The 25,141-nt window shown below is 38.5% G+C and overlaps 1 long non-coding RNA gene across 1 annotated transcript in view; it reads left to right on the top strand.

Moving 5' to 3' along the window:
* The window catches only part of LOC311584417, a 36,511-nt gene extending 31,354 nt beyond the window's left edge, over positions 1–5,157 (top strand). The window contains exon 4 of the long non-coding RNA XR_014774861.1: positions 5,023–5,157. This is a non-coding gene — a long non-coding RNA (uncharacterized lncRNA). The remainder of the gene's footprint in view (positions 1–5,022) is intronic.
* Positions 5,158–25,141: the final 19,984 nt, after the last annotated feature.

Here is a 25,141-nt window from a genome sequence, read left to right as displayed (position 1 = left end):
CAACTGTGGAGAATGTTCTGTCCATTGTCTAGATCTGGGTAGGGGTTTAAAGTTTACCACCTGTCTTTGTCCTTGGCTGGTACTTTCAAACTGCATCTTGCACAAGATGGATGGAGCATGTTGTGCAACTTGAAATAGTTGTCAATGCTGGAAACAGTCGCCCTTGGTCATCTTGAAACTCTGAGAGGAGGTTTCCCTGAGAACACAAAAAGTCTATTCAGACACTGTCATGTTTAGGAGGAAGAAGAGATGCGGTTTATACCTTCTCTGGGTTTCTCGCTGTGTGCTGTACCACAGATGTACTTGCATGTGTCCCATTGGGGTTTGCAAGGATTATGGATCAACGTAAATAAGTGGGTAGGTCTGGGGATGCAGCTCAGTTGGTAGAGTGTTTGCTTGGTGGATGTGAGTCATCTACCTGCTTCTGAGACTCATAAAGCAATGTAGTGCTGACCCCTATGCACAGTATGGTCACAGCAAAGTTGAGATTTTGTGAATGAGGACTCACCTTTAGGCCTTCATTCCTCTGACAGTGAACGTAACAGGGATTCCTTCACGGGAAGAAGAGTCCAAACAAGAAATTCTGTTAAAGAGTGAATGAAGCTAAGGACAAAATGTTATGGTTGTTTCCTCTGTAGGCATGAGTAAAATCAGACCCTGCCCCATGACAGGTCAGATAACTAGAGAGGTAATGTGATTTTACTCTAATAGTCGCCTAAAAGAGAATTGGAACTCTTGACTGGGAGCACATATCATTGTAAGTCTGACTTAGGGATGATTTTGTAGGTGACTAATGGGTATTCCTAGACAAACAGATAACTTCTCTAATCGGGAAGGCCAAGTAGTCCTATCTGAAAATATTTTTAATGCTTCTGAAACAGACGTACTGTGTAGTGCAGACATGTCTTGAACTTTCTATGACTTGAAGGCTGGCCTTGGAGTTTCAATGATTCACTGGCCTTAGATTTTATTTTTACTCCTCACTCACAAGAAGAATTTTAGTTAAAAACCAAAGCTCATTTCCTTGAGATATTCTTGTCAGAGGTTACCTTGCCTACAAGCAGGCACATGATACTTAGTGGGCAGAGTAAAACGGCAGAATTCCCTTTTTCTGATTTAAGTAATAACTTAAAACTTCCTCCCTGCTCTGCATCAAATTGCTACACATAACAAAGTACTTGTTAAAAACCAAAGTACTTCAAGACTTTTGCTTCATGAGGACAGGGAAAGCACATTAATATGTCCATACCTCATTCTTGGAAGAAGATGTTGACACAAACAAATAAAAATAAAAATAAAACAAGTAATAAAAATATTTTAAAAAGTGTTGTGATGGACTTGTACTTTGAACGCTAAGCATAAAAGCACGATGATCCTCAAAGGGTATTGTTTGTAAGGAGAAAGTTTCTTTTGTGTGGAATACTCTGAAAGATCAGGCCAGTTTAAGGAATAAATAATTTAAATTTTATGTATAATGTAAAAACAAAACAACAAACAAAAACAACTGTGTACTCTCATGTTTCTATGTTGCTATACTTATTTATATCTTAAAATTGTACGGAAAGATTACATGGTTATATAGTTTAGGATTTGAACGAAATGTCCCTCTTGGTCTGGACATTTGAATATTTGGTCCTAGTAGCTTTCATATTTGGGCAAGCTCATATTTGTGAGCTTACTGAATAAGAGTATCTATGGGGCAAGAGTTTTGCATCTCAAAAGTCACGTGCCATCCAATTTACTCTACCTATTTCATGTTTACCATTGATGATATGAATATTCAATTTTTCCTGCCATAAAACTCACCAGCTGCAAGACTTTCAACTATGATGGTTCAGGACTCTTATTTCCCTGGGATTGTAAACCTTAGATAAGCCCTTTCTTATATGAATTGTCTTAGTTGTGGTGTTTTATCATAGTAGTAGAAAAGTAATTAATACACATAAAGACTAAAATACTTGGGTTAAAATAAGGATGGTTAGGTTGGGAGAATGGCCCAGTCACTTGTGATCTTTCCTGATGAGCACCAAAGGTCCAGCTTTAAGCTTTAAAAAGGCGAGGTATGATAGCACACATTGTAATTTGAGTTTCAGAGAGATTAAGACAGGTAGAACTCTGGGGCTTGGAGAAATGCCAGACAGAATAAATGCTGGGGTAGAGGTCTTAGTGAGAGATTATCTTTTTAAAAAAAAGTTTGATAGCTAAGGAATGACACCTGAGATTTTGGTCTGGCCAAGAATGTAAACAGCTATGCACTCAAGTGTGCACATACACCCATGCACACACATGTAAAATAGGTTTCTTAGCATGGTAGATCTCTACTACTTTGGGCAAAATCTTACAAGTTTAACAGCTTCGAATCTGTGTTTGTTCTTCCAAATTCTCTGGGTACTAAGAAAGAGAGGCTCAGCAATGCTCTTTGCTTAGTTTTACAAGGATGAAATGGAAGTGTGAGCAATCTTGAGGTGTTGAGGAAGTCTATTGTTCAGCTCCCTAGCCGAATCCAGTTCCTGAGAAGTTGGGGCCATCTTCCATGCCACACTTTCACTTTCTTGAATCTCCCTGTACTCTTATTAATGTAGTCCTTTGCCGTGTATAAATCAGCAACGGCATGTAAAGTCTTCCTTATGCTCTGAAAAACTGATTTCCCTTTTTCCTGCTAGTTAAATAAAATTCTGTGCTCTCACAGAGTCATGTGATTAGATTTGGCTGATTCGCTGAAATAATCTCCCCTTTGATTAACTCAAAGTCAGTTGATTAGCAGTCTTAATTTAATCTACAGAACCATTTTGTCCTAAAACTTAACATAATCATAGGCTCTATAAATCATCAAATGCACAGATCCAGTCTTGGGAATGAGAATGTGAAAATCATAGAGGTGTGGCATGGAGAGAGAGGCATAATTTAAGAGTTCCTTTTTAGCAATATCAATTTTCCTGAGTATTTTTTGTATAATGTCAACTTCCCAAAGTGCAAGTGTCATTAGCTATGAAGATAAATATGCTGTTGATAATAACCACAGTTCAGTTCCCAGTGCTTAACACTATTTTCATAGTGGCTATTACATATTGCTTATCATTAAAAACAACAACAACAAAAAAAAGACAGTTGAATATTATAGACTTTTTCTAAATGTGCGGATATCATGGCAAATCGCACACAAGCCTCACAAGGCTTGCAGAATAAAAGGGAAGACAGAAGCACAGTTGACAACTATCATATATTAGCTACTGAGTGCTGTGGGGAAAAAATCAGGTAATAGTTCATTGAGACATGCATGTTTTTCTCCAACCTTTATTTTATTTTATTAATTATTTACTTTACACCCTGGTCACAGCCCCCCTCCCTTCTCTCCTCTCAGCCCCGCCCTCCCTTGCTTTTTGCCCTATCTTCCTCCCCTACTTCTCAGAGAAGAGGAGCTTCTCTCTACCCACCCGCCAAAGTGTATCAAGTCACATCAGGACCAAGAGCATCCTCTTCCCCTGTGGCCTGGTGAGGTAGCCTGTCAGGGGAAAGCGATTGAAAAGCAGGCAACAGTGTCCATGTTAGAATCAGCTCCCATTCCCTTAACTAGGGGACTGATATGAGGATCAAGCTACTCATTGGAAATATCTGGGTAGGGGGTCTATGTTCAGTCTGTTCATGGTCCTTGTTTGGAGCTTCAGTCTCCACAGGACCCCTGGGCCCTGGTTAGTTGGCTCTGTTGGTCCTTTTGTGTCACTCCTGTCCCCTCTGAGTCTTTCTATCCTTGCCCCTCACTCTTCCACAAGACTCCCTGTGCTCTACCCAATGTTTGGTTTGGGGTCTCTGTATGTGTTTCCATCAGCTGCTGGGTGGAGCCACTAAGAGGACAGCTATTCTAGGCTTCTGTCTCCAAGCATAGGAGACTGTGGGAGGAATGAGGGTTACTCTAGCTGAGACTACAATTAGCAGGGGTCATGGAGGCTGAGGAGGCCACCCTCTCACTAGACATGACTTCTGGTAGAATGGCGGGAACACCAACCCACCCAGAAAACTTCGATTGAAATCTTACCCTACCTATAAGACATGCAGGGACAAAACTAAAGCAAAGAATGAGGAAATGTCCAACCAATTCCTGGTCCAACCTGAGACCCACTCCATGGGAGGAGGAGAAGAAGGATGGGGGGAAATGTTGATTTGTGGTGTGTGTGTGTGTGTGTGTGTGTGTGTGTGTGTGTGTGTGTGTGTGTGTGTTAAAGTCTGACAAGTCAAAAACAGAAATAGAGACCTAGGGACAAATTCTAGTTCAAGCCCAATGGCACTTTGTTGGCAGAATTCCTTTTCTATGGAACCAAAGTCTTTTTTAAAAAGTTGTTCAACTAATTGTGTGAGAGCCCACTCATTATTTCAAGGGCAATAAACTTTCTCAGAGTTTATTTAAATGTGTACCTTATGCAAATACTTCCTTGAGAAAGTATCTAGAGCATGTCTGTTTTCATGGCCTAACCAAGCTGGCACATAAAACTACCACACAGACTAGTTATGATCATAGACAGCCATTGGTTATAGCGGTGGCTGTCCAAGGTTTGAATGTGTCATATTGTATCAGATAGACCTTCCTTTCTAATAGACACAATCACAAGTGAGGGTGTTAACATTTCCCCGCAAAGCCAGCACTGTAGAGTAGGACCCATAGCTGACTAAAGGAAAAACAAAACAAAACAGAACAAAACAAAAAAATCTAGTAACTTCCTGATAGTAATAGAAAATATCATTTTATGCTTAGATGAAATTTTTCCTCAGGAGACATATTTTTATTGAAGATTATTTTAATAATTTGAAAATTAGATTACATAGTATTTTAAGAAAACAGTATGTTTACTTCGAAAATAGGTAATTATCCAGATGATATTAATTAAATTATTGCTTGATATGAATAAATTACTGGAACTTTCTTTGCTGGACACATAAAGAAACATTATATTTCATATATTTGTATGAAAATTGAGAATTCTCTCACTCTAAATATGTATCTTAATTAGTTTATTTTATGTCTTTCAGTGTTTTGCCTGAATATATGTCTGTGCACATGTGTATGGTAGCTTATAGTGAGGGCAAATGAAGACACGAAATCCCCTGGTAGTGGAGTCACGGAGAGTCAAGAAAGCCACGTCAGTGCGAGAAGTTAAACCCAGCTTCTCTGTAAGCGCAACCAGTGCTCTAATGGCCTAGTCATCTGTGCTGCCAGTTGACTACATATTTGACTTGCTTTTTAAGAATAAATTTCTTTGTATTTTCTAATTTTGTTAACCATACAATTACAGAATCCTCAAGATAATGGCTATACAAACACATGCAAAGTTTATCTTACATCTCTTTTAAATTTATGCAAATGCCAATGAATTTGAGTCAATGAAATATATGCTAATCTCTGGGCTATATTTCTCATGGCGACGTTCTGTCATTAGTCTTTGCCTTTTGTTTATATTTCGAACATAGTAGCAGAAATACTGGGAGTTGATGAGTGAGGGGAAAAAAAAGAAGTGCATTCAAGTTATGAATATTTACTTAGAGTTTTCATTGTATATGTGAAAATGTTTTAATTTAGAGGGAAAGGTGTTCCTTATGGGGATCAAAATATTTTGGAATTCTCTCATTTAATTATCATAACTGATGGTCGTAGTATGTTATCAATAAATTTCCTTTAAATGAAATAGGATGCTAATTTCTATTCTTTTCTTTCTTTCTTTCTTTTTTCTTTCTTTCTTTCTTTTTTTTTTTTTTTTTTTTTTTTTTTTGGTTTTTCGAGACAGAGTCTCTCTGTATAACCTTGGCTGTCCTGGACTCACTTTGTAGACCAGGCTGGCCTCGAACTCACAGCGATCCGCCCGCCTCTGCCTCCCGAGTGCTGGGATTAAAGGCGTGCACCACCACGCCTGGCCCTGATTTCTATTCTTATAGGAGATAACACACTAATCCCCTGAGGGAAGTACCTCATCAGCAATGGGCTTGTTGGTCTCCAAATCTTGTTCTTCTCATGACCTAAACCAGGTTGACTAGAGCTATTCACCTCTAATTGGCTAGATCATCAGAGACAGCACGTCTTTTATCTGAGTATGATACTAAAAGTCAGCATACAGAAGGTAAATTGTCCTGCCTTGATTTTAGTAACACAGAAGGAAAGTTGTTTGGTAAAAAAAAAAATGATTATAAGCTTCCATTGTCATCACGGGGCCTGCCATGTCAATTCTGCCATGTCAGTTCTGAGATTTTGAAAAATTGATGCTCACTAATCCTGCACATTATTATTTCTAATTTTGGGATTTATAATCTAGAACAGCTTTAAAGCAAGAGGAAATGAGCATTTTATGTTTTATTCTTTATTTCCAGATTCTAAATGTTTTTCTGACCTTTAAATACTAATGAGGGGAAACCAAATGAGCATAAAATATTTGCTTTAATTGTTTTGTGTTTTGTTGTTTCAGTATGAATCTTCTATTAACAGCTTAATTATTCCCAGTGACATTGTAAGGGAAAAATATCAAGTGGGCCACTGAAGAGATGTTGAGAGTTTTCAGACAATTTCTGAAATCAAAGAAAGACCACACAGGTGGCAGCCTTCATTAATGCATTAAGACTGCAGATTGTGTTATTCTCAATTCTCTACAGTCCTTCTTACATCACGCCATGGGGGAAGAGAGTGCCCTTCCTCATAGTGGGCAAGTTCAGTCTTTCTGGAGCTACTGGTTTAGCTGGAGATAATGTGATTTGGTAAAACATATGACATATTTAAAGATTGATTTTACATGCTCTGAAAAATCAATAACCTCTTTAATAGTGGGAATCACAGAGGTAAGTTATTCATTTGGGCAGTTTACTTATAGAAACAGAAATTTCTAATATAATCTCTGAATTTGTCTTGTCCTAATGATAACTATTTATTAAGTGATAGAAACATTTATTTTCTTTACAAACTGAGGATGACAACACATTCTAATTTTAAGCACTTTATGGTTGACCCAAAAGATAGTCCATTATACCACAAGGACACTTGCTCAACATGTTCATAGCACCTTTATTCATAATAGCCAGAACCTGGAAACAACCTAGATGTACCTCAACCGAAGAATGGATAAAGAAAATATGGTACATTTACAAAATGCAATATTACTCGTCTTTTAAAAACAAAAACATCATCCAATTTGCAGGAAAATGGATGGGACTAGTAACGACCATTCTGAATGAGGTAACCCAGACCCAGAACGACACACAAGGTATATACTCACTTACAAGTGGATATTAACCATAAAATAGAGGATAGCAATGCAATAATACAAAGAAGCCAACGAGGGCCCAGGGGAGGAAGCTTGAATCTCATTAAGGAGCGGAAAGGAAATAGACATCTGAAATAGCTTGAGGGAGGGAACTGGGTGGGAGAAAGGGTGAGAACGGTAATGGGGGGGTGGGGTGGGGGGAGAGCTTGAGGCAGGGGAAAGAAGGGGAATGTGTGTGAGGAGCATCTCTGGGACAAGGGGGCTCCCATGGGTCTATGGCAGTGACTCCAACTGAGAGTCTTAGCAGAGGTGTTAAGGAGCCAGGAGCAACTTCCAGTGGAGGGAGAGGGACACCAACTCACCCATAAAACTTTCAACCCAAAAATTGTTTTGCCTACAACAAGTATAGCGATTAAGATGGAGCAGAGATTGAGGGAATGGAAAAACCAATGACTGGCTCAATTCGAGTCTCATTTTATGGGAGAGAGCCAACTCCTCTCGCTGTTAGTGATACTCTCCTGTGCTTGCAAACAGGAGCCTAGCATAACTAACTGTCTTGTGAGGGGCTTCACCAGCAGGAGGTGGAAACAGATACAGAGACCCGCAGTCAAACAATAGGCTCTGCTCTGGAATTTTGTCGAAGAGTGGGAGGAAGGTTTGAGGGAGCAGGGAGGGTCAAGTACACCACAAGAAGACCTGCAGTGTAAACTAACTTGGCTCCATGGGGCCTCACAGAACCACTGAACAACCAACCAAAGACCATGCACGGGCTGGTCTTAGTCTCCTACACCTATGTAGCAGATGTGCAGCTTGGATGTCATGTGGGTCCCTATCTCTGACTCTGCTGTTTGCCTTTGGATGACTTTTCCCTAGCTGGGCCTCCTTGTCAGTGGGAGAGGCTGGACTTAGTCCTACTGTTATTTGAGGTGCTGGGTCGGTTGGTACCGTTTAGGGGCCTCCCCTTCTCTTAGAAGGAGACTACATATGGGAGAGAGGTGTGTAAGGGTGGGACTTGAGGAGAGGAGGAGGAGGAGGGCTGGGCTCCAAGCGTAAAGTGATTGAAGTTAAAAGAAAGAGAGGAAGAAAGAAAGAGATAGAGAAAAAAAGGAAGGAAGGGAGGAAGAAAGAAAGGAAGAATATGTATTTCATAGAGCATAGAAATGGATATCCACTTACCACCTACTGCTTCCTCCTCCATTAGGCTGAGAATTCAAAAACCAGTAAACGCGAAAATCCCAAATGCAGCGGAATTAAAGCTGTTGGTCAATAGGTGATGATGACACATTCAAAGCCTGAGGATTCTGTCAAGATGATTAAAAAAAAAAGTCCAACACAGTCCTATTTCTTTATTTTCAATTTTAATTAAATACAATCATATTATTTTCTTACTTCCCTTTTCAGGTTCTAATCCCTCCCTCCAACCTCTCCCATGCCATCTACACTTATTTCCTCTCAAGTTTATGGCTTTATATTCTTTATTAGTTTTACACGAATATGTGTAAAACATATACAAATACAGTCGGCTGAGTAATTTTAGTGTTGCTTGTTTGTCTATGATTTGACGACTGACCACTTGGTAAGCATCACTGATAAGGGACTGTAGCATCTACACGTCTCAATATTTGTTTGTGTTTCTGTGACTGTGGTGTGTGTGTTTGGGCGTGTATGTACATATGGGTGCATACCTAGTATGCACATGTAAATGTGGAAGTAAGAGTCGGACATCAAATGTCTTCTTCAAAGGCAGGTCTCTCATTTAAGCCACGGCCTGACTAACTGGCCAGTACTGCAGGTATCTTCCTGTCTCTGCAGCCATCTCCTACAGGGCTGTTGCTACAAAGTTACTGCACAGCACTTGGCTTTTATGTGGGTGCTAAGTATCTAAATTCAGGTCTGCATGCTTGAATGGCAAGCGCTTTTTACCAACTGAGCCATCTTCCCATTCCATTTAGCAACAGGAATGATAGCAATAATATGAAATGGATACTTATTTAAAGTCATTTTACTAATGATGATGGTAACACATTTTAATAATCCAGAAAATGTTTTAAGGTTTTAAATAATATATGTACTCTATATCTGGATATATGTAAGTCGCAACTTGTATAGATATATAGACACATCTTCCTCCATATATATTTACATATGTAAAATAAAATAAGTTAAAGCATACATGTTAACTTATTCTATTGTGAAAATAGGCTGAGGGGCTATATACTATAATTATTCTCATGCTGCTCAACTTATGACAACGTGGCACAAGCTAGGTTCATCTGTGAAGAGGAAATCTCAATTGAAAAAGCTGTTTCCATTCTTTTGGACTGTAGCATGCATTTTCTTGATTAACGATCAATACGGAAAGGGTCAGGCCACTGTGAGTGGTGCCATACAGGCCAAGAGCCTCTGGGGTATGTAAGAACACAAGCCAGGAGCAGCAGGTTTGCGAGCAGCCCTCCTCCATGGCCTTTGCTTGAGTTCTTGACTCTATGTCCCTTCCTTGTCTTCTTGCTCTGACTTTCCTTCATGATGGACAACAACTATGAGCTATAATGAACACTTTCCTCTCCAAGCTGCTTCTGGTCATGGTCTTTATCTCTACACAGGAGAGCAAATGAAGACATGCTTACCACATAAGAAATGGACATTGACACCTCAAATGACTTGCTCAGAGAAACTCCATTAAGCAATGATTAGAAATATTGGACTTTTAAATTTCATGAATTAAATTTAATATCCACTGATTACCATCCAGCTTCTATTCTAAGGAGAGACAGCTTTTCAGAAACTTTCCCTTTCAACAGTGCCACTTTCAATATTTCCAGCTTCTCAAGCATAGCTACCTCCTCACCTCAAACTCTATGCTATTATATATTATTTTCAAAAATATGCATTATACACAAAACATTGAAATTTTTATTGTGATGGTTAATATTATATATCAAATCAATAAGACCATAATACTGTGCATGCTGAGATATTCTTATGAAAATATTTTTTGGATTGTATTCCCACTAAAAACAATAGATTTGAGAAAAACAGATTGTCTTCCACAATGCCACAATGTGGGTAAGCCAGTAAGCCAAAGGTCTGAAAAACATTAGCAGAAGGAGACAAATGGGAAAGGAAAACAAGGGAATTAATGGAAGGTGATATTGTCAAATATATGATATCATGAAATCCAACACTATATGCACCTACAAAAATTAAAAAGAAAAAAACTCTAAAATCCAATGAAAACCATAATGGATTCTGCCACTCAATTGCCTGTGAAATTAAACTGGGATTTTTCCTGGCCCTCTATCTTGCTCTGCCACTCTGAGCTCTGAGTTTACAGTCTCTCTGTCTCTGTCTCTCTCTTAGTCTCTGTCTCTGTCTCTCTCTCTCTCTCTTACACACACACACACACACACACACACACACACACACACGCGCACGTACACAAACATACAGACGTGCACATGCACACATACAAAATCTACTTTCCATTGTTTTTATTTCTCTGAAGAACATGACTGCATGAATATAAACCACAAAGCTTTACAATATAGGAAATGCAACGCCAATGTTACATGCCACAAGGGCATCCAATTTCCTAGTCTTTCCCTCTGCCTTCTCTGACAGGTCAACAGTATTTTGATTCCGTGATTTTTGTATTCTATTTTATGAGTTTTACTTCATACATATTTTGTGGAAGCAATACATTATTTTATTTTTTTACCGAGTTTTATATTTTTAAGAAAGAACCATACTTGTATGTAGGTTTAGTTTTCTTAGGCTTGATTGTCTTCCTTTATAAAATTGTTTTTAATTTTATAAGTGTTGTTACTAAAAGTTTGTTAATGAATAAAAACCACACATCAAAACTAACCAGACCCAATTTTATACAACTCAATGAAACTCCTATATAGTTTCTGGTTTTGACAAATTCTTTCATATTCTAACTTTTGAGATTATAATTATAGTATTTCTCCCACCAAAACATCCATACACTCATCCACATTCTCTTTTAAATTTATGGTTTCCTTTTTATTGTTGTTGCATGCATATACATATATATGTATATATATTCCTTAATATACATGCTAAGTTAATATATTGCTTTATGTATATTTGTTTTCAGAGCTGATTGTTCTTTACTGGAGATAGAAGATAAGCCCCTACTGCTGAAGATGGTGTGTACTTCACAAACAATGGCCAGAGGCTCCCGGGCCTGGAGTTGACCTGAATGCCCCTTCCCTGAGGACCAGCGTTGGTGTTCAGGAAGGCACCTTTCAAGCTTCAAAAGTAGGGAAGTGCAACCACCAGTTCTATTCATCTATGAAGCCTCTGAACCACATTAATGACCAGCATGGCACAACAACACTGTGGGGCTAGTGATAGCATCAACATCTTGGTGGTAACTGATATCTCTCTAACTGGACCTAAGACTTGCTTAACGACAGGGGAATCCTTTGCACTATGGGAAACCTAGCTAACTATTCAGTGGTAGTAAAGCCATGGTTATCTGAGGAGAATCTAGACTTCGTTTTAGATGAGGAGTTGCTACTATTTCCTTCCTAAGTGGAAAGTGTTATCCAACAGCCCTCCAAGTGTCAGTAATAGTCATAGCTTGGTACAGGCCCTGCTCCTCCTAAGAAAAGGTTGTGTGTGTGTGTGTGTGTGTGTGTGTGTGTGTGTGTGTGTGTGTGTGTGTGAGAAATGGACAATTGATAACCTATAAACTCACAACTAACTTGTAGTAGTGCAGAGAATGCGCCTATGGAGTACTCAGTTAAAACCGCCCACAGCAATGAGAATATGGGCAGGAAATTGAACAATTATGTTATTAAAACAGTGTGTGCTAAGGCTGAGAGATAGAGTAGAAGGGTGGACATTGGCTCTGAGGGGAGCTGGTGGAAGAATTGGGATGAAGACTATTAAAGTACATTGTATGTATGTATGTAATTCACAAATAATAAATTCATTATATTAAAATTATGTTTAATGATGGGTCCACTTTACTGAATATTGCTGTGATTTGACTTTATTCACTATATTATGGCATGTATAACTGTAGCATAATGTTAAATTTTTTCTCTGGTTCATGAACATTTATATAAACTTTGGAGTTTGTATGCTTTATGATATTCTTGTATGTTTCTCTTATAATGTCAATGTGCTTCCTCTATTATATTTTGGACATGAATTGTAAGTAGTAGTGTGTATAAATGCTTGATTTTTATGAAAATTGTTGCATTTTGTTTTTGGAGTAATGGCACGAATGCTTCCATTGGTCAAAGTCCTTTCTTTACATGCATTTTATGTAGTCTAATATACCTCTTTTGTAGGGAGTGGATTGTTGTAAGAAACTATTCCTTCCAAATTTAATATATGTTTTTCTTTCTCTTTTTTCTTTTCCCTTCCTTCCTTCTTTCTTTTTCATCTTCTTATTCCTTTCCATTTTTTTGGTCCTTAAATTTAGCCCAACTGGACTTAAGCACATTAAATATTCCAAGCAGTACTCAGGATTCCAGGTCAGGAGCAACTGCATTTTCCCATGACCTGACTCCAAAGTGTGCATTGTCCTTAACAATAGGGCCTTACCAGAGAGCCCTGGTTTGCAAACAAGAGCATGAAATAAACCCCTGTGTTGTTTGTGGGAATATATATATTCACACACACATATATACACACACACATATACCCTAGAGACACTTCCACAAAGAAAACAGGCTACTGTTACTGTTCTGGTTGTCCAACCAGAAACAATGAGAAAAGAGGTCATGTTTGGAAAGCGAGCAAGGAGGATATGTGGGACAGTATGGAAGGAGAAATGAGAAGGGATAACTGTAATTTTAATCTCAAAAATAAAAGAAATATTTAAGTCATCTTTTCTGTGCTGCAAAGGAAACAGTTGCCAAACTGATGGTGCAGTCTTCAGGATGGGAAGTGATCTTTGACAGCTGTGCTACCGATAGAGAATTAGTGCCCATGGGATATAAAGAAAAACAACAAAACCAACCAACCAAACAAACAAAAACCTAAATATCAATATCACAAACAACTAATTTAAAAAGTGGGTTGTGGAATTTAACAGAGAAATTCCAAAGAACTACAAATGGCTAAGAAATATTAATTAGCTTCTAATGTTCTGAGTAATTGCCCATTCCAAACAACATAGTTTTATTATATATTTTGACATGAAGAAACAAAATTCTTCTAATTTTCTTCTGTTTTTCCTGTATTTTTGCTCTTTTATCCTTACATACCAATCCAAAATCTCAGTAGTTTGAATCTTTGCTGAACCTTAAGTTAGAACCTAATTTAAATTAACACAATATTTGCTAATATGTCCTGTTGTCTATGAACTACAAATGTCTCCTTGTTGATTTATGCTTTTGAAACAGCTTTATGGTGCACATCTTACACATCTTTTGTTGAATCATTTTTTAGGAATTATTTCTAAGCACTGGCTGTGTTACATATTACTAGGCAGTTAGTTATTAATATATGGGTATTTTTACATGTACATACATTCAATATATATTCCCTACTATGGAATCTATTTCAGCAATATTAATCCCAGATATTCATCTTGCCAAATGCTAGCTATGGTATCTAGTACTTTGACTGCTAAGTATCTGGAATTTTTCAGTATATACAATCAGGTTATCAGCACTAGAAAGTGGCTTTGTTTAACTGCTAGTCCCTATTTGTGCTGTCTAGTCTTAAGTCAACTTGATTCACAAGCTAGAGTTATCTGAAAAAAGGGATTGTGGATTAAGATGATACTTTCATAATATCTGGCTGTAGAACATTTCTTAATTGGTAATTGATGAGGAGGGCCCAGCCCATCACTGGGTTGGTGGTCCAGGGTTCTTTAAGAAGGCCAACTGAGAAAGCCAGTCAAAAGCACTCCTCCATGCCCGCTGCATCAGCCCCTGACTCCAGGTTTCTGCCCTGTGAGCTCCTGTACTGATTTCCTTCAATGACTAACAGTATGTTCACCATTATAAACTCATTGTATGATTATCAGTATTAGCCAAATGAACATTTTCCTCCTCACTTTTGGCCATAGTGCTTTGCCACAGCAATGGAAACCCTAAGGGCAGTATTTGTTAGGTTTCTTTCATAAGACAGAAAAACTTAAAGGGACTCCACCTTAAGCAAAGTGTCTGGTCTAACCCTCACGACTAATTGCCTTGCGCCATTCTGATCTAAGCTATGTTTCTCTGTTCCTGAATTAGTTTAATTGCTTCCTTGCAGTTCTTCCTGTCTCCACTGTGGCTCTGACTTCATCACCCGCAATCTACCCACAACACCACAGCCAGATGGGTCCACAATCCTCTAATGGTTTCTCATTTAAGTTAGACGTGGTAGTGTTCCCCGAAGCCTCTCCCTCCTTTTCTTGTCACTGCTCACAGCAGTGACAAGATGTCCCGTCTCATTTTACATTGTCTTTTCTCTGAGTTAATACTCAGCCATGCTGACGGACATTTCCTTTGCCAGTGGCAACTGTATCCTTAACCATCGTGTATCTTCAGTTCTGCATCTTTGCCCAGGGGTAGGCTGTGGTGACACAAACTTGCCAAACCTAGCACAGCTCCAAATAGATGGGATAACTCTCACAACTTGTGAGAAATGATAATTGGTGGATAGACGCTCCGATCTACCACTCTCCTTTTCTCTCGCTAGGGAACGATGAGGTGCCTTGTTAAGTCAATAACTTCATGCCGCTTGATAGGCCTGTTCAAGATTTTTTCTTCTAAGAAAGAGTTAGAGCTACCTTGCTGTGTCCTTGCACGACGTCTGGTTCTTGAACCTCACTGTGACTGGAGAAGGGAGGAAATAAAGACACGGGTACACACAGCAGCTGGGATCAAGTGAACTAGGATCTCTCAGGAGAATCCGCATAGTATGGTAAGCTCAGCATATTTATTATACACTGTGGACCCGAGGTAGGATTATTTTATACAGCTGAACAATCATGAGGACTGAGAAGGAGGCAGGGTGTATAGACTACAGAAAAATCAAGGGCATACGTAAGGCTAATATTAGTAGGAGCAGTCCCTGTAGGAGAATGATCCTTAGGGCAAACATATTCCAGGGGAGAAAAGCTAAGGTGGGCCTTTTCTACACACATGCTCAACATTTGCAGTCAGAATCGCTGGAAAGGCTTTGTCATCTCTCTGAGCTTCAGGGGGATTTTTGCCATTTTTCCATGGGTATGAGCCTCCAGAGGACAGAGCCCATGTTGATAAGCACAGTCACTCAGAACTTTTATTTTTCAAGGCTTCCTCAATTCCCCACACCAACTGTTTAATGCTACCACTGTATACTTTTCCAAAACCACTACCTTCCTGTATTCCTGACCATCTCTATCCTGACACACACACACACACACACACACACACACACACACACACACACACACAGACACACACACACTTCCATTTCACTCTCTTAACCTCCTTAACAGCATTTAAGTGCCTTGAAAGCCAAGATCTTGTTTACTTCGTTCACTAATGTAACACACATGCCCAGAAGACTGCCTGGGATGGATTTGTTCAATATGTAATCCGGGAATGAAGAGAAAGCCAAAAAACAAAACAAAACAAACAAACAAAAGACCCCAAAACCTGATCTTCTTTAAAATCTCAACATGAAGAACTCCAGTGTTTCCTCACCGAAATAATTTTTTTTAGTAAGATTTGGGTAGCAAATTTTTATAAGTTTTTTTTTTGTTTTAAAATTTATTTTTCAGTTATTGTTTCCTACATGGATACTGTATTTACATAGTTTCTACTCCCCTCTCTTGTATTTCCAATACTTCCTACGACTACCCCAACTTCCTCCTAAATATATGACCCCTTTTAAGTGTTTTTCTTGTTATATACACCGCTACCTTCCCCTCCCCCACACTTATGTTTTATGCACAACCTGCTGGGTCCATTAGTGTGGTGTATGTGTGTGTGAGTGCGTGTGCGTGTGCGTGTGCGTGTGCGTGTGAGTGTGTGTGTGTGTGTGTGTGTGTGTGTGTGTGTGTGTGTGTCTGTGTATGTTTAAGGCCAATCACTTGGAACTGCATTACATATCCGAGATCTCATCCCTGGAGAGAGTTTATTTATTCCCTCTTAGCTATCTCACAAGGCCCATCCCATTGCTACAGGCAATAAGTGTTTACAAGTTTAAAGGTCAGTTTTATTTAGCTATGCTACAAATTAGAAGGTCTGCTGTTTTCCTTTTACTGGCTTTGTGTAACTTCAAAATATGGGCTGTTTGAATGGTTGCATTTTGTTTTCTGAAATGCCTTTTTATAAGGAGAAAATTCTTCAAAGCTTCATGCAAAATTCTCAAACTCACATGATCCTAGTGTGTATGCGTATTCACGGGTATACATGCATGAATGTATTTCTTTATTAAGTCAGTTTCTTTAATTGCCAGATACCATACAGCATTAAATTAAATTTCCTAAATTTAATTTCCTAGAATTGTGCTATTTTCATTATCATTCCCATGAGCTGGCACTAAGACATTTTGACTGTTTTATGCTCTTAGTCTCCTTTGCTTCCTTATCTGTGTCCTGCATTTTCTTTCATTAACACAATCTATTATTTATTTCTCTTTCATTTCCTCCAATAGACTTTCTTTTTCAAATGTCCAAAGTTCATTATCAGCCCATATATTTCATTTGGTTTTTCTACTGTTTTGGACTTTGTTCTATTAGCAGCACCTGAACTCAGATATATATTGAATTACTTTGTGATAATTTCATTTTGAAGAATAAAAATTGAAGTATTTGCAATGGTACTGTTTTCATCATCTCTGCTGTAGTGAAAAAATATTAATTTATGGGTTTAGAATTTCAAAAGTTATATACACTGTAATGAGATTTTAAAGTTCATACCATGTCTTACGTCAACAAAGTTGAATAATCTGTAATCCTAATCTGAATTCCTCTCAACTCCAATTATAGTGAGAAGTAAAAACATCATGTAGACCTTGTCCACTCTGTTATCATAGGTGTAGTAACAAGGTGGGTAGGAAGGTAGCGTGACCATCCAAAGGCAGACACAGAAACTAACGACAGTCATTGAATAGGTGCTTGGAGTGTCTAAACTGCTGTGATTAATTTTAAATTCCTCTTATGTTTATATAATTTTGCTCATAAATTATTCATTTTAATTATTAAATGTTTTAATCAAAGTAGAATTACATCCCCTTCCCTCCCCTTTCTTTCTTTCTTTCTTTCTTTCTTTCTTTCTTTCTTTTTTCTTTCTTCCTCCAGCCTCTACCAGCTATCCTCCCTCACATCCTTCTTATGCTCCCACTATCAAGTTAATAGGCTTTTTTCAAATTTGTGATATATATACACGTCCTGCACTTGTAGCATGATATTAGTTGGCCAGTGGAGAAAAGGTATTTACCTTTCCTTTTGAAACTTGCACATTAATGTCTGTATCATTTGTTTCTATATGAGTTCCTAGTGTGGTTTAAACAATGACTTCAACATGTTTCTTTTCTTTTCAAGTGTGTTGAGTTTGTGTTTGAGTTGGTACCATGCTATTAGGTCAAGTAATTGGTAAGATCGACAGGATGCAATGTCTGAAGGATCAATGAGCAATAGTTCAGAAGAGTATTGCTGTCTTCTAGTCATCTGGCCAGCCGATTGGACAACCAGGGAAAGCTGGAGTTTTAGTGCAAGTTGGAGGCAATGCAAAAGCTGCCAGGCAAGAAGAGCTGACTCTTCCTTCTGGGAGCATGCATCTCTTTGTTCTCAAGCCTTGGACTGACTGTGAGAGCACACCTACATTAGGGGGATTAATGGGCTTTCTTTAGGCAACTTATTCAAATTAATCTCATCAAGAAACACTTTACAGGCTGGGAAGACAGCTCAGTTTGTAGAGTGCTTGCCTAAGAAGCCCAGAGTTCTGCCCAGAGTACAGGATAAACTGGGTGTGATGGGTGCTAGTTTAAACTTGTAATCCTAGGACTGGGAAATCACAGGCAGGAGCATCAGAAATTCAAGATTATCTTTCATTACGTAGTGGGGTTCAAACCCACCCTGGGATATAAAGGGGCGTATCCCATGAAAGTCTTCACATGCCAGGAAAGTGGGTCAGAGGGGAGGACATCCTATTGGGACTTAAGGTGAGAGAAGCATGGGAGAATGGGGAAGTAGAAGGATCCAGAGGGTCCTAGAAACCTACAAGAAGAACATTATGACAAGCAGATCTGGGTCCAGGGGTCCTGCTCAAACTATGGCACCAGCCAAGGACAATATAGGCAGTAAATTTTGATCCCCTACCAGATCTAGCTGATGGACAGGACATTCTCCACCATTGAATGGAGATTGGGGTCTGACATTCATGCGAACTCTGGTGCCCCATTTTTGACCATGTCCCTTTTAAGGGGAGGCCTGGTGGCACTCAGAGGAAGGATAGCAAGTTACCAAGAAGAGACTTGACACCCTATGAGCATATACAAAGGGAGGAGGTCTCCCTTAGTCACAGACATAGGGGAGTGGAATAGGGGGAAGGTGGGAGGGAGGGAGGAATGGGAGGATACAAGGGATGGGCTAACAATTGAGATGTAATATGAATAAATTAATAAAATATTTTCAAAAAGAAATGAATGAATCAGTCAATAAATAATATTTGAATAAAATAATAAAAAAAGAAATACTCATAAACACAAGCATATTGAAGTGCATTTGACTAAATCTGTGCACCCACTATGGCCCATTTAAGAGGACATGTAAAATTACTCCAAGGCAGCTGGGAAGCAGAGAGAGTGTACACAAGGGTGGAGGCTAGTTCCAGTTTTCAATGAAATGTCCCTAATGACTATTTTCTTCTAAGTAGTCTCTAGATGCTAATAGTCTATTTGGCTTGTAAATTCACTCTGGGTCAATTGATTGATGTTATTACTGGTCCCATGATACATGCACTTCTAAACAGTGTCAAAAGCTAGAGTGAGGTCCTTCAGCACAAGAGGCTCAGGGAGGACTTTCCACATCCATCCATATAGCAGTACAGAACGTCATTTCTCAGATAAGTATTTGGAATTTTATTAAAAATACACATATGGTTCATTTGTGATGCTCATGTGGCTGAGAATAGTGCGATCTTTATCTGCTGTGAACAAGGTTGAACTATGCATATCTCTCTCTCTCTCTCTCTCTCTCTCTCTCTCTCTCTCTCTGTGTGTGTGTGTGTGTGTGTGTGTGTGTGTGTGAGAGAGAGAGAGAGAGAGAGAGAGAGAGAGAGAGAGAGAGAGAGAGAGAGAGAGAGAGAGAATATGTGTGTGCGAATGAATGACTTTCAAAATTGTAGTTAATATTGTAGTCATTTCCATATAATTGTTTTTAGGGTTAAAATTTAAAAAGTCAAATGTGCCAAAAATAAAAAAATAGGGTTTCTCCACAACCACATCCATTCTTTTATTAACGAAATTTTGCATATAAAACAATTGACTCTCAATACATTTGCAAAAAATGACATGGTCATTTTTCTTTTCTTCAGATAAAAGTTCTTTTCTGTTTCTTGATGTATAACTTTGCAAACTTAAAAGAGGTAAAAATAATATACAGTCTCTGATATATGAAATTGTAACAATTCTGTAAAGCAAAGAGGATGGAAACGCCTTGGTGTGGAGGTGAATAGTTTGCATAAGTAACGGCGAAGACTTAGTAAAGGGAAAATAAATTCCCAAATATTACAAAGGTAGATAGAACTATTAATCCAAATAAAGTGAATGCGCCATTCTATTCCCTCTGACTGTAGAACAAACTCCCCTAAATAAGCATCCTTTTTGAAATCTCTCTGGATGATAAATGGCTCAGAGTTTACCTGCATTCCTATTGTGTGTCGGGGCTGAGAGAACAGCACAAATTTATCAGGAAGCTCCTGGAATCGCATTGACGTTGAGTCTGCTGCTGTGTGCTCCCAACTGTGTGCTCCACAGCAATGTTAAAACACGAGCAAAGGAGCACAACGTTCTCTGACCAAAACCCGGCTTCACTCTTCCACTTCTCTCATGCCACTCTCATGCTATGGCTCACATGGGAATGTAGAAACTTAAGTTTCAAGCTGAAAATTATCATTAGCATACCTTAAGCCTAGTGAACAATTCTATCATTCCTGACTCATGTTTCTCAGGCTGCTTCATTGTAACCCTGATCTTTCGTTTTCTTTTTGAGTCTTTGAGAGGATTTGAGAGAGGAGGAGAATGGAGGAGATAAGAGGGGAGGAAATAAGGGGACAAGAGTGGAGAGGAGAGGAAGGGAGAGGAGAGAAGAAAGAGGGGGGGATATGAGGCTGTATGTGTGTGCACATATATTCCAAATGTAGCACATAGCACACAGCTATTGAGACAACATTGTTAGTTCTTTGTCCAGATTTTTCACATCTTATAGAACTAAATTAAGTCCTACAGAAATTGTAATCATCTGGCTTGGTTTACAGTTTAGTACAGGTAAGTATTGTAAGTGGTTAATGTTGATTCCTCATCCAGGCCTTCCAGCATTCACTTCATCTGTGCTTGCGTGTGTGGAACACCATTTTGGTTTTGTTTTCAGAGCCCCAAGGCTGCATTGCCAGAGCTTGTACAGAATCAGATGAGGTTTGACTAATGAGTGCTGGTTCCTCAATTATGCAATACCCAACCCTCTCACTTTCTGTAGTCAGCTCATCTCCCAAGCGTAATTTTCTTTCCACCGTATCTTCTCTGGGGTCTGCTTGGAGCAGATGCTCTGGCCTGTAGCTTACATGAAATGCCCGTTACCTCCCCATGCCTCCTCCTACTCCTCCACCCCACGTTCCTGTTTTCTCCAATACCATTTCCTTATAAACCACATACACATAGGTCATCAAATCATGTTCCAGATTACTAAGGAAAAAAAAAGACATTTTATCTGAAGGTTTCAAATGAAGAATTTGCGCATTTTCATCTGCATTTCTCAGAGTTTAATCTTTAGACTTTGTCATATGTAGTTTGCCTGTTTTATTTTTACATTATAAAGACTCACAAAATTTTTACAGCTGGCATTTTACCCATACTTTATTAAGCAACAATCCTAATATGCAGATGATCCTGATCCTGGATACTTCAAAGAGCCGTATATGTTTACACAGTTATAGTAGTATGGACCTGAAGCCATAAATTACTGGCATTCTTTAGTATCCACAACAAGGACCCCGGTGACTGGTTTCCTTTGCTTTCTCTAGTACAGTATGACATTAGTGGAGACGTCTCGTTCATTTTCAGAATTCTTCAACTGCTGAAATAAAGACCTCATTTAGCATTAGGGACTTTCAAAATGTCACTGACAAGATGAAAAATTATGTTTTCTTTCCATTAGTGAATTTTATATATAGTATACATCTAGGGGGCCTTGTCTTCCAAAACAACTAATCAATTTACCAATCTACCATTTGCTATTGAGGAAGAATAGCATTTACTTAGGAGTTGAATGTAACAAATGAAATAACCAAACAGGAGAAAGGGTTTTAAATTTTAGGTTCTACTTTTTATTTTTGCAAGCGATAGAATAATGGAGATCCACAATAGGCATTACATATTGAAAACGTATAGAGCATATGCCATAGAGGAGGAGGTATTGTTAAGTAGGAGATGAAGAATGAATATGTGGGATGGTCCAGGTGGGGGAGATATTTAACCTCTGAAATTTGTCATGACAATATGTGAAGTGATAATACAAATGCAACAGAATTGCCGATATTATCACAAAGCATGCTTTAAATTTTATTGCAATAAAAATTTGAAAACCTTACTGCTTAGTTTAAATTCCATTTTTTTCCTACATACAAGTATTTAATATTTATGAAGGTTATTCCTACACAGGCCCGAAATATGTTTCAGAAGTTTTAAACATTTCAAATTTGTTCAGTTATTTTATATAATGGGAGCTCTTTAAATCTCCCATAATAAAAAAAAAACAATATAATTTTAAATATTTAAAATATAATGTGTATAAGGATGAAATATAACTTATACCATTAATTTCAGACCATTTAATTTTAATCCATTTGAATATGTTAATTATTTACAACAACTGGTATGATCTCAAATCAAAACGCTAGTGAATATGCGTGACTGCTTCTGGTTACCGCAAACTTAGAACCGCGTTTGAGTAAATTAGCTAATCTAGTTCATGTTGGTTTGGCAAGCAAAATTGTCAGACTTATCTCAGATAAGCCTGTCCCACATTTACTCTCTTCTCATGAATGTGTGTGAAGACTGAATACAGAGACCTTGCTGTGCTGATTACGTCATACTGTGCAGAAAACAAAGATTTCTCAGTTAAGCGGAGCGGACACAGCAGCCAAAGGTAAATGTTTCTTTCAGTAAGGGAGACTGAAAGATGTGAGTTACCAGGCTCCGAAATACATACAAGGAAAACATGTATCGGGGCAGTAAATAGCTTGTCAGGCCAGCCCTTCTTTAACACCACTGAGAGATCATGGATGTGGGTCCTGTAGCTTCCAGACAAGGAATTTTACTAGAACCCCAGTGAGATTGAAAGTAGTTTCTTTGTACATCCAACTTCCCTGTGAGAAAAACAGGGACTCTTCCTTTTCTTTTTTTATAATATATTTTATTAATTTATTCATATTGTATGTCAATTGTTATCCCATCTCTTGTATCCTCTCATTCCTCCCTCCCTCCCATTTTTCCATTACTCCCCTCCCCTATGACTGTGCCTGAGGGGGACCTCCTCCCCCTGTATATGCTCATAGGGTATCAAGTCTCTTCTTGGTATCCTGCTATCCTTCCTCTGAGTGCCACCAGGCCTCCCCATCCAGGGAACATGGTCAAATATGAGGCACCAGAGTTCGTGTGAAAGTCAGACCCCACTCTCTACTCAACTGTGGAGAATGTCCTGTTCATTGGCTAGATCTGGGTAGGTGTCCTTGGCTGGTGCCATAGTTTGAGCAGGACCCCTGGTCTCAGATCCACCTATCATAATGTTCTTCTTGTAGGTTTCTAGGACCCTCTGGATCCTTCTATTTCCCCATTCTTCCACACTTCTCTCACCTAGAGTCCCAATAGGAAATCTTCCCCTCTGCCCCACTTTCTGGGTAAGTGAAGATGTCCATGGGACATGCCCCTTGGGCTAGTGTCCAGATATACGTGAGTATGTACCATTTCACTCTGCGTCTGAAAACTGTGGTACATTTACACTATGGAATAGTACCCAGCTATTAAAAATAAGAAATCTCTGAAATTTGTGGACAAATGGATTGAACTAGAAACAGAGGCTTTTCTAACTTTGTAAATCTCGAGGGCATTGCTTTATCAATGGATCAAACCTTAAATGGATTCATAGCTGAAGGCACTGAAGGAGGACGTGGAGCCTGCAGGCCATAGAAGAGCCCATCTGTAAGCAGGAGGTCACTGGAGCTGTGCCCATGAGGAATGTGAGCAGGGCCAACCCAGCACAAGTTCCATGCACAGGGCTTTTTCTTACACTTTCATCAGAACACATAGAGGGTCAAGCAGCCTCTGAAAAACCCTCTGAAACCTGGAACTAAAATAAAAACTTTCCTTTTTTAAGTAGATTTCTGCCACATTTTTTTTGTTACTGTGATGTACAACCAACCAGCAATTAACATAGTAGGTCTAATTACAGTAGGAGTTTCACTTGCAGTACACACATATCAAACATAAATTATTCTTTAAATGGTGGGAAATAAGGCAAATACGTTTTTAAGTCCCAATTGCACTTGGTGGGTTGTTTGTTTTTAATTCTGTGCTGGTGATATTTTTTACTATGAGAATATTGCTGATGCATACTACATAAACAGAGGAGACTTTGTAGGGTATGCAAGAAAAATTTTATGGGAATTGTTAAGTGGTCAATTGGGATTAAGTTGTTTATATTTTATACAGTGCATATTTATCATATTGTATTCTGTGTATGAAAATAACAACAACAAGAGCAAAAACAATAAACAAACTTGTTTGTGTTAGAATTTTATTACCTTTAATGTGAGATCCTGGGCACTTAATTTTTATTTTTCTTTCTCAAATTTTTTTATTATTATTATTACTTTCATCGACCCACTATAGCTGTTCATAAGATGGCATAAATATCAGCGTAATATAACTAGGGTTTACCTTGAAACCACACACTGAATGGAAAGGCCACAACACGAGCCCCATGGTAGATCTGTCATAGACAAATCAATACCAAGGATGTATTAGCACATCAGCAGCACAGTCACCACTGGGGACAAGAGTGCGGCAATGTGTCCTTGTCTGCTTGACATTAGAGTACTGTTTATGCACAGTACACATTTCTTGTGCTGTATTTACATAGCTTAATGGGGTTTTGAAAAAGGTCAGAATCAGCACTGTAGACGGTTGGAACTGTGAATTACACACAGAGGCATTGTTGAATTCTTAATTATATTATTAAAGAGTTTACACAAGGCGGGTTTCGACCAAAGAATTGGTGCACATTAATTTAAAGCTTGTATTGCCAGTTTTACTTCAGACCACTAAAACAGATGAGGCATTTCTTTGTTCCTGGCTCATGTCAAATAAAAGCTTGAGCCTCCTGAACCATTCTGAGCTGTCCTGCCATGCCTTTAATTCATTCTTTCTCTAATCAGTGATTACCAAAATTTATCCACGAACGAGATGAATGAAATCCCTGAAAAGATTCCAGGCTAAATTTAGAAATGGATGATGATTGAGTAAAGGCACACGTTATTTTAGATTGTTTCTAGACTATTGCATTTAGTCTCTCATAAACATATAAAACAATTCCCAGAAGAGTTCCATAGAAACAATTGCAGTTGCACCAAATACGATTAAAACTTAACAATATATCTGTCATATTTCATACCATTTGATGCATAATTCATATTTCATCTTGTATGTAATTCAAATGAAACTCA

This window comes from Acomys minous (assembly GCF_964271855.1).
Source record: "Acomys minous genome assembly, chromosome: 15".
NCBI classification, from domain to species: Eukaryota; Metazoa; Chordata; class Mammalia; order Rodentia; family Muridae; genus Acomys; species Acomys minous.
Note: the sequence above shows the minus strand (reverse complement) of the source record. Positions and strands in the feature narration are given on the sequence as shown.